The sequence below is a fragment of the Oncorhynchus mykiss genome, chromosome 16 (assembly GCF_057628025.1).
Source record: "Oncorhynchus mykiss isolate SJ-2025 chromosome 16, ASM5762802v1, whole genome shotgun sequence".
In the NCBI taxonomy this organism is placed as follows: domain Eukaryota; kingdom Metazoa; phylum Chordata; class Actinopteri; order Salmoniformes; family Salmonidae; genus Oncorhynchus; species Oncorhynchus mykiss.
The window spans coordinates 41,453,235-41,461,068 of record NC_143037.1 but is presented as its reverse complement, the minus strand read 5'-3'; positions in this window follow the sequence as shown (position 1 = coordinate 41,461,068).

Genomic DNA, 7,834 nt, shown 5'->3' with positions numbered 1-7,834 from the left:
AAACAATAAAGACATTACAAATGTCATATTATGTACAGTGGGGCAAAAAAGTAGTTAGTCAGCCACCAATTGTGCAAGATCTCCCACTTAAAAAGATGAGAGGCCTGTTTTCATCATAGGTACACTTCAACTATGACAGACAAAATAAGAAATACAAATCCAGAAAATCACATTGTAGGATTTTTAATGAATTTATTTGCCAATAATGGTGGAAAATAAGTATTTGGTCAATAACAAAAGTTTATCTCAATACTTTGTTATATACCCTTTGTTGGCAATGACAGAGGTCAAACGTTTTCTGTAAGTCTTCACAAGGTTTTCACACACTGTTGTTGGTATTTTGGCCCATTCCTCCATGCAGATCTCCTCTAGAGCAGTGATGTTTTGGGGCTGTTGCTGGGCAACACAGACTTTCAACTCCCTCCAAAGATTTTCTATGGGGTTGAGATCTGGAGACTGGCTAGGCCACTCCAGGACCTTGAAATGCTTCTTACGAAGCCACTCCTTCGTTGCCCGGGCGGTGTGTTTGATCATTGTCATGCTGAAAGACCCAGCAACGTTTCATTTTCAATGCCCTTGCTGATGGAAGGAGGTTTTCACTCAAAATCTCATGATACATGGCCCCATTCATTCTTTCCTTTACACGGATCAGTCGTCCTGGTCCCTTTGCAGAAAAACAGCCCCAAAGCATGATGTTTCCACCCCCATACTTCACAGTAGGTATGGTGTTCTTTGGATGCAACTCAGCATTCTTTGTCCTCCAAACACGACGAGTTGAGTTTTTACCAAAAAGTTATATTTTGGTTTCATCTGACCATATGACATTCTCCCAATCTTCTTCTGGATCAGCCAAATGCTCTCTAGCAAACTTCAGACAGGCCTGGACATTTACTGGCTTAAGCAGGGGGACACATCTGGCACTGCAGGATTTGAGTCCCTGGTGGCGTAGTGTGTTACTGATGGTAGGCTTTGTTACTTTGGTCCCAGCTCTCTGCAGGTCGTTCACTAGGTCCCCTCGTGTGGTTCTGGGATTTTTGCTCACCATCCTTGTGATCATTTTGACCCCACGGGGTGAGGTCTTGCGTGGAGCCCCAGATCGAGGGAGATTATCAGTGGTCTTGTATGTCTTCCATTTCCTAATAATTGCTCCCACAGTTGATTTCTTCAAACCAAGCTGCTTACCTATTGCAGATTCAGTCTTCCCAGCCTGGTGCAGGTCTACAATTTTGTTTCTGGTGTCCTTTGACAACTCTTTGGTCTTGGCCATAGTGGAGATTGGAGTGTGACTGTTTGAGGTTGTGGACAGGTGTCTTTTATACTGATAACAAGTTCAAACAGGTGCCATTAATACAGGTAACGAGTGGAGGACAGAGGAGCCTCTTAAAGAAGAAGTTACAGGTCTGTGAGAGCCAGAAATCTTGCTTGTTTGTAGGTAACCAATTACGTATTGTCCACCATAATTTGCAAATAAATTCATAAAAAATCCTACAATGTGATTTTCTGGATTTTTTTTCTTCTCATTTTGTCTGTCATAGTTGAAGTGTATCTATGATGAAAATTACAGGCCTCTCTCATCTTTTTAAGTGGTAGAACTTGCACAATTGGTGGCTGACTAAATACTTTTTTGCCCCACTGTATATATAGTGTTGCAACGATGTACAAATGGTTAAGGGTACACAAAGGAAAATAAATAAGTATAAATATGGCTTGTATTTACAATGGTGTTTGTTCTTTACTGGTGGCCCTTTTCTTGTGGCAACAAGAATATATACATAAGCGTACAGAGGCCCATTATCAGCAACCATCACTCCTGTGTTCCAATGGCACGTTGTGTTAGCTAATCCAAGTTTATAATTTTAAAAGGCCAATTGATTATTAGAGGACCATTTTGCAATTATGTTAGCACAGCTGAAAACTGTGGTCCTGATTAAAGAAGCAATAAAACTGTCCTTCTTTAGATTAGTTGAGTATCTGGAGCATCATTGCACTGCACTGAAGATAGGAAACACTGTCACCACTGATAAATCCACCATAATTGAGAATTTCAATAAGCATTTTTCTACGGCTGGCCATGCTTTCCACCTGGCTACTCCTACCCCTGTCAACAGCACTGCACCCCCAACAGCAACTCGCCCAAGCCTTCCCCATTTCTCCTTCTCCCAAATCCATTCAGCTGATGTTCTGAAAGAGCTGCAAAATCTGGACCCCTACAAATCAGCCGGGCTAGACAATCTGGACCCTTTCTTTCTAAAATTATCTGCCGAAATTATTGCCACCCCTATTACTAGCCTGTTCAACCTCTCTTTCGTGTCGTCTGAGATTCCCAAAGATTGGAAAGCAGCTGCGGTCATCCCCCTCTTCAAAGGGGGGGACACTCTTGACCCAAACTGCTACAGACCTATATCTATCCTACCATGCCTTTCTAAGGTCTTCAAAAGCCAAGTCAACAAACAGATTACCGACCATTTCGAATCTCACCATACCTTCTCTGCTATGCAATCTGGTTTCAGAGCTGGTCATGGGTGCACCTCAGCCACGCTCAAGGTCCTAAACGATATCTTAACCGCCATCGATAAGAAACATTACTGTGCAGCCGTATTCATTGATCTGGCCAAGGCTTTCGACTCTGTCAATCACCACATCCTCATCGGCAGACTCGACAGCCTTGGTTTCTCAAATGATTGCCTCGCCTGGTTCACCAACTACTTCTCTGATAGAGTTCAGTGTGTCAAATCGGAGGGTCTGTTGTCCGGACCTCTGGCAGTCTCTATGGGGGTGCCACAGGGTTCAATTCTTGGACCGACTCTCTTCTCTGTATACATCAATGAGGTCGCTCTTGCTGCTGGTGAGTCTCTGATCCACCTCAACGCAAACGACACCATTCTGTTTACTTCTGGCCCTTCTTTGGACACTGTGTTAACAACCCTCCAGGCAAGCTTCAATGCCATACAACTCTCCTTCCGTGGCCTCCAATTGCTCTTAAATACAAGTAAAATTAAATGCATGCTCTTCTACCGATCTCTACCTGCACCTACCCGCCTGTCCAACATCACTACCCTGGACGGCTCTGACTTAGAATACGTGGACAACTACAAATACTTAGGTGTCTGGTTAGACTGTAAACTCTCCTTCCAGACCCATATCAAACATCTCCAATCCAAAGTTAAATCTAGAATTGGCTTCCTATTTCGCAACAAAGCATCCTTCACTCATGCTGCCAAACATACCCTTGTAAAACTGACCATCCTACCAATCCTCGACTTTGGCGATGTCATTTACAAAATAGCCTCCAATACCCTACTCAACAAATTGGATGCAGTCTATCACAGTGCAATCCGTTTTGTCACCAAAGCCCCATATACTACCCACCATTGCGACCTGTACGCTCTCGTTGGCTGGCCCTCGCTTCATACTCGTCGCCAAACCCACTGGCTCCATGTCATCTACAAGACCCTGCTAGGTAAAGTCCCCCCTTATCTCAGCTCGCTGGTCACCATAGCATCTCCCACCTGTAGCACACGCGCCAGCAGGTATATCTCTCTAGTCACCCCCAAAACCAATTATTTCTTTGGCCGCCTCTCTTTCCAGTTCTCTGCTGCCAATGACTGGAACGAACTACAAAAATCTCTGAAACTGGAAACACTTATCTCCCTCACTAGCTTTAAGCACCAACTGTCAGAGCAGCTCACAGATTACTGCACCTGTACATAGCCCACCTATAATTTAGCCCAAACAACTACCTCTTTCCCAACTGTATTTCATTTATTTATTTATTTTGCTCCTTTGCACCCCATTATTTTTATTTCTACTTTGCACATTCTTCCATTGCAAAACTACCATTCCAGTGTTTTACTTGCTATATTGTATTTACCTTGCCACCATGGCCTTTTTTTGCCTTTACCTCCCTTCTCACCTCATTTGCTCACATTGTATATAGACTTGTTTATACTGTATTATTGACTGTATGTTTGTTTTACTCCATGTGTAACTCTGTGTCGTTGTATGTGTCGAACTGCTTTGCTTTATCTTGGCCAGGTCGCAATTGTAAATGAGAACTTGTTCTCAACTTGCCTACCTGGTTAAATAAAGGTAAAATAAAAAAAAATCAGCGGTTGTGGGTTCGATTACAGGCTCAAAATGGCCAGAAACAAAGAACTTTCTTCTGAAACTCGTCAGTATATTATTGTTCTGAGAAATGAAGGCTATTGCGAGAAATTGCCAAGAAACTGAATATCTCATACAACGCTGTGTACTACTCACTTCACAGAACAGCGCAAACAGGCTCTAACCAGAATATAAATAACATTTTAAGGTGGCCATGTTGTTGATTTCCAGAGCCACCAAAAATTTGGCAAAAATGTACTACATTGAGCTTAATTTGGGAGGGTCAGAGTCAGGTAGCTGTGAAGGCTGAATGGCACAATGACGGACCACGCAAGTTACCACCTTAGCCTGTTTTTGAGCCAGGAAAACCCTGATATACACTACCATTCAAAAGTTTGGATACACTTACTCATTCCGGGGTTTCTTTGTTTGTACTATTTTCTACACTGTAGAATAATAATGAAGACATCATACTATGACATAACACATATGGAATAATGTAGTAACCAAAACCAACCAGCTTCATGAAGTAGTCACCTGGAATGCATTTCAATTAACAGGTGTGCCTTGTTAAGTTAATTTGTGGAATTTCTTTCCATCTTAATTAATGCGTTTGAGCCAAACAGTGACAATGTAGGGTTGGTATACAGAAGATAGCCCTATTTGGTAAAAGACCAAGTCCATAATATGGCTGCGACCAGGAAGCACAGCTAGCATTGCAATGCAGTGCCTTAGACCACTGCGCCACCTGGCAGGCCCTGGAAGGATATCAGTTTTTCTCTGTGGATGGTTTGTCCTCTGACAAATCAACTGTACATTTTGGTGTTCCTCAAGGTTCCGTTTTAGGACCACTATTGTTTTCACTATATATTTTACCTCTTGGTGATGTCATTCAGAAAAATAATAATTTTCACTGCTATGCGGATGACACACAGCTGTACATTTCAATGAAACTTGGTGAAGCCCCAAAATTGCCCAAGTTTCAGACGTAAGGAAGTGGATGGCTGCAAAAGTTATACTTTTAAACTCGGACAAAACAGAGATGCTTGTTCTAGGTCCCAAGAAACAACGAGATCTTCTGTTGAATCTGACAATTAATCTTGATGGTTGTACAGTCCTCTCAAATAAAACTGTGAAGGACCTCAGCATTACCCTGGACCCTGATCTCTCTTCTGAGGAACATATCAAGACTCTTTCAAGGACAGCTTTTTTCCATCTACGTAACATTTAAAAAATCAGAAACTTTCTGTTAAAAATTTATGCAGAAAAATGTATCCATGCTTTTGTCACTTCTAGGTTAGAATACTTCTAGGTTAGACTACTAACTTCAGTTAGTGCTAAACATGGCTGCTAGAATTTTGACTAGAACCCAAAAAATGTATCATATTACTCCAGTGCTAGCTTTTTATGGCTGCAGGGGCAGTATTGAGTAGCTTGGATGAAAAGGTGCCCATTGTAAACGGCCAGCTCCTCAGTCTCAGTTGCTAATATATGCATATTATTATTAGCATTGGATAGAAAACACTCTGACGTTTCAAAACTGTTTGAATTATGTCTGTGAGTATAACAGAACTCATATCGCAGGCAAAAACCTGAGAAATTCCACTTTCTGTTTGTCTTTTTTCTGGGGGTGGCAGATTTTCAACCAAGCTCTCATTGAAATTACAGCGAGATATGGATGCGTTTTCACTTCCTACGCCTTCCACTAGATGTCAACAGTCAATAGAACTTTGTCTGATGACTCTAATGTGAAGGGGAGTGGAATGAGACAGGAAATAGTCACCAGTGCCACGAGTTGACCATTCTTTCACCATGCGCGTTCACAGGGGAAGGACCTGCGTTCCACCGGTCATCTGAAGTCATTCTAATCCTCCGGTTCGAACATTATTCAAGATATATGTAAACAACATTCTAAAGATTGATTCAGTACATCGTTTGACATGTTTCTACTGACTGTTACGGAACTTTTGGACATTTCATCACATTATAGTGGACTCGCTTTGTGACTTTGGAATTGTTTACCAAACGCGCTAACCAAAGTAGCTAATTGGACTTAAATAAAGGACATTTTCGAACAAATCAAGCATTTATTGTGGACCTGGGATTCCTAGGACTGCATTCTGATGAAGTTCATCAAAGGTAAGGAAACATTTATCATGTATTTTCTGGTTTCTGTTGACTCCAACATGGTGGCTAATTTGGCTACTGTTCTGAGCTCCGTCTAAGATTATTGCATGGGTAGCTTTTTCCATAAACTTTTTTTGAAATCTGACACAGCGGTTGCATTAAGCAGAGGTATATATATATATATATATAATTCCATGTGTAAAACTTGTATTATCATCTACATGTATGATGAGTATTTCGGTTGAAACGATGTGGCTATGCAAAATCACTGGATGTTTTTGGAACTAGTGACTCTAATACGCCAATGTAAACTCAGATTTTTTGCTATAAATATGAACTTTATCAAACAAAACATGCATGTATTGTGGAACATGAAGTCCTATGAGTGTCATCTGATGAAGATAATTCAAGGTTAGTGATTAATTTTAGCTCTATTTCTGCTTTTTGTGAATGCTATATTTCGCTGGAAAATGGCTGTGCTTATTGTGGTTTGGTGGAGACCTAACATAATCGTTTGTTGTGCTTTCGCTGAAAAGCCTATTTGAAATCAGACACTTTGGTGGGATTAACAACAAGATGAACTTTAAAATGATATTAGACACATGTATGTTTTAGGAATTGTAATTATGAGATTTCTGTGGTTTGAATTTGGCGCCCTCTATTTTCACTAGTAGTTGTCATATCGATCCCGTTACCGGGATTGCAGCCATAACAAGCTAGCCTCTACACTGGCTTCCTGTTAAGGCAAGGGCTGATTTCAAGGTTTTACCTCTAACCTACAAAGAATTACATGGGCTTGCTACTACCTATCTTTCAGATTTGGTCCTGCAGTGCATACCTACACATACGCTACGGTCACAAGAAGCAGGCCTAACTGTCCCTAGAATTTCTAAGCAAACAGCTGGAGGCAGGACTTTCTCCTATAGAGCTCCATTTTTATGGAATGGTCTGCCTACCTACAGTATGTGAGAGACGCAGACTCGGTCTCAACCTTTAAGTCTTTATTGAAGACTCATCTCCTATGATTGAGTGTAGTCTGGCCCAGGAGTGTGAAGGTGAACGGAAAGGCACTGGAGCAACGAACCACCCTTGCTGTCTCTGCCTGGCCCGTTCCCCTCTCTCCACTGGGATTCTCTGCCTCTAACCCAATTACAGGGGCTGAGACACTGGCTTACTGGTGCTCTTCCATGCCGTCCATAGGAGGGGTGCGTCACTTGAGTGGGTTGAGTCACTGACATGATATTCCTGTCTGGTTTGGGTTGTGCCGTGGCGGAGATCTTTGTGGGCTATACTCGGCCTTGTCTCAGGATGGTAAGGTGGTGGTTGAAGATATCCCTCTTGTGGTGTGGGGGCTGTGCTTGGGCAAAGTCGGTGGGGTTATATCCTGCCTGTTTGGCCCTGTCCGGGGGTATCGTCGGATGGGGCCACAGTGTCTCCCGACCCCTCCTGTCTCAGCCTCCAGTATTTATGCTGCAGTAGTTTGTGTCGGGGGGCTAGGGTCAGTCTGTTATATCTGGAGTATTTCTCCTGTCTTATCCGGTGTCCTGTGTGAATTTAAGTATGCCCTAGGACTATGCCTCAGGACTACCTGGCCTGATGACCC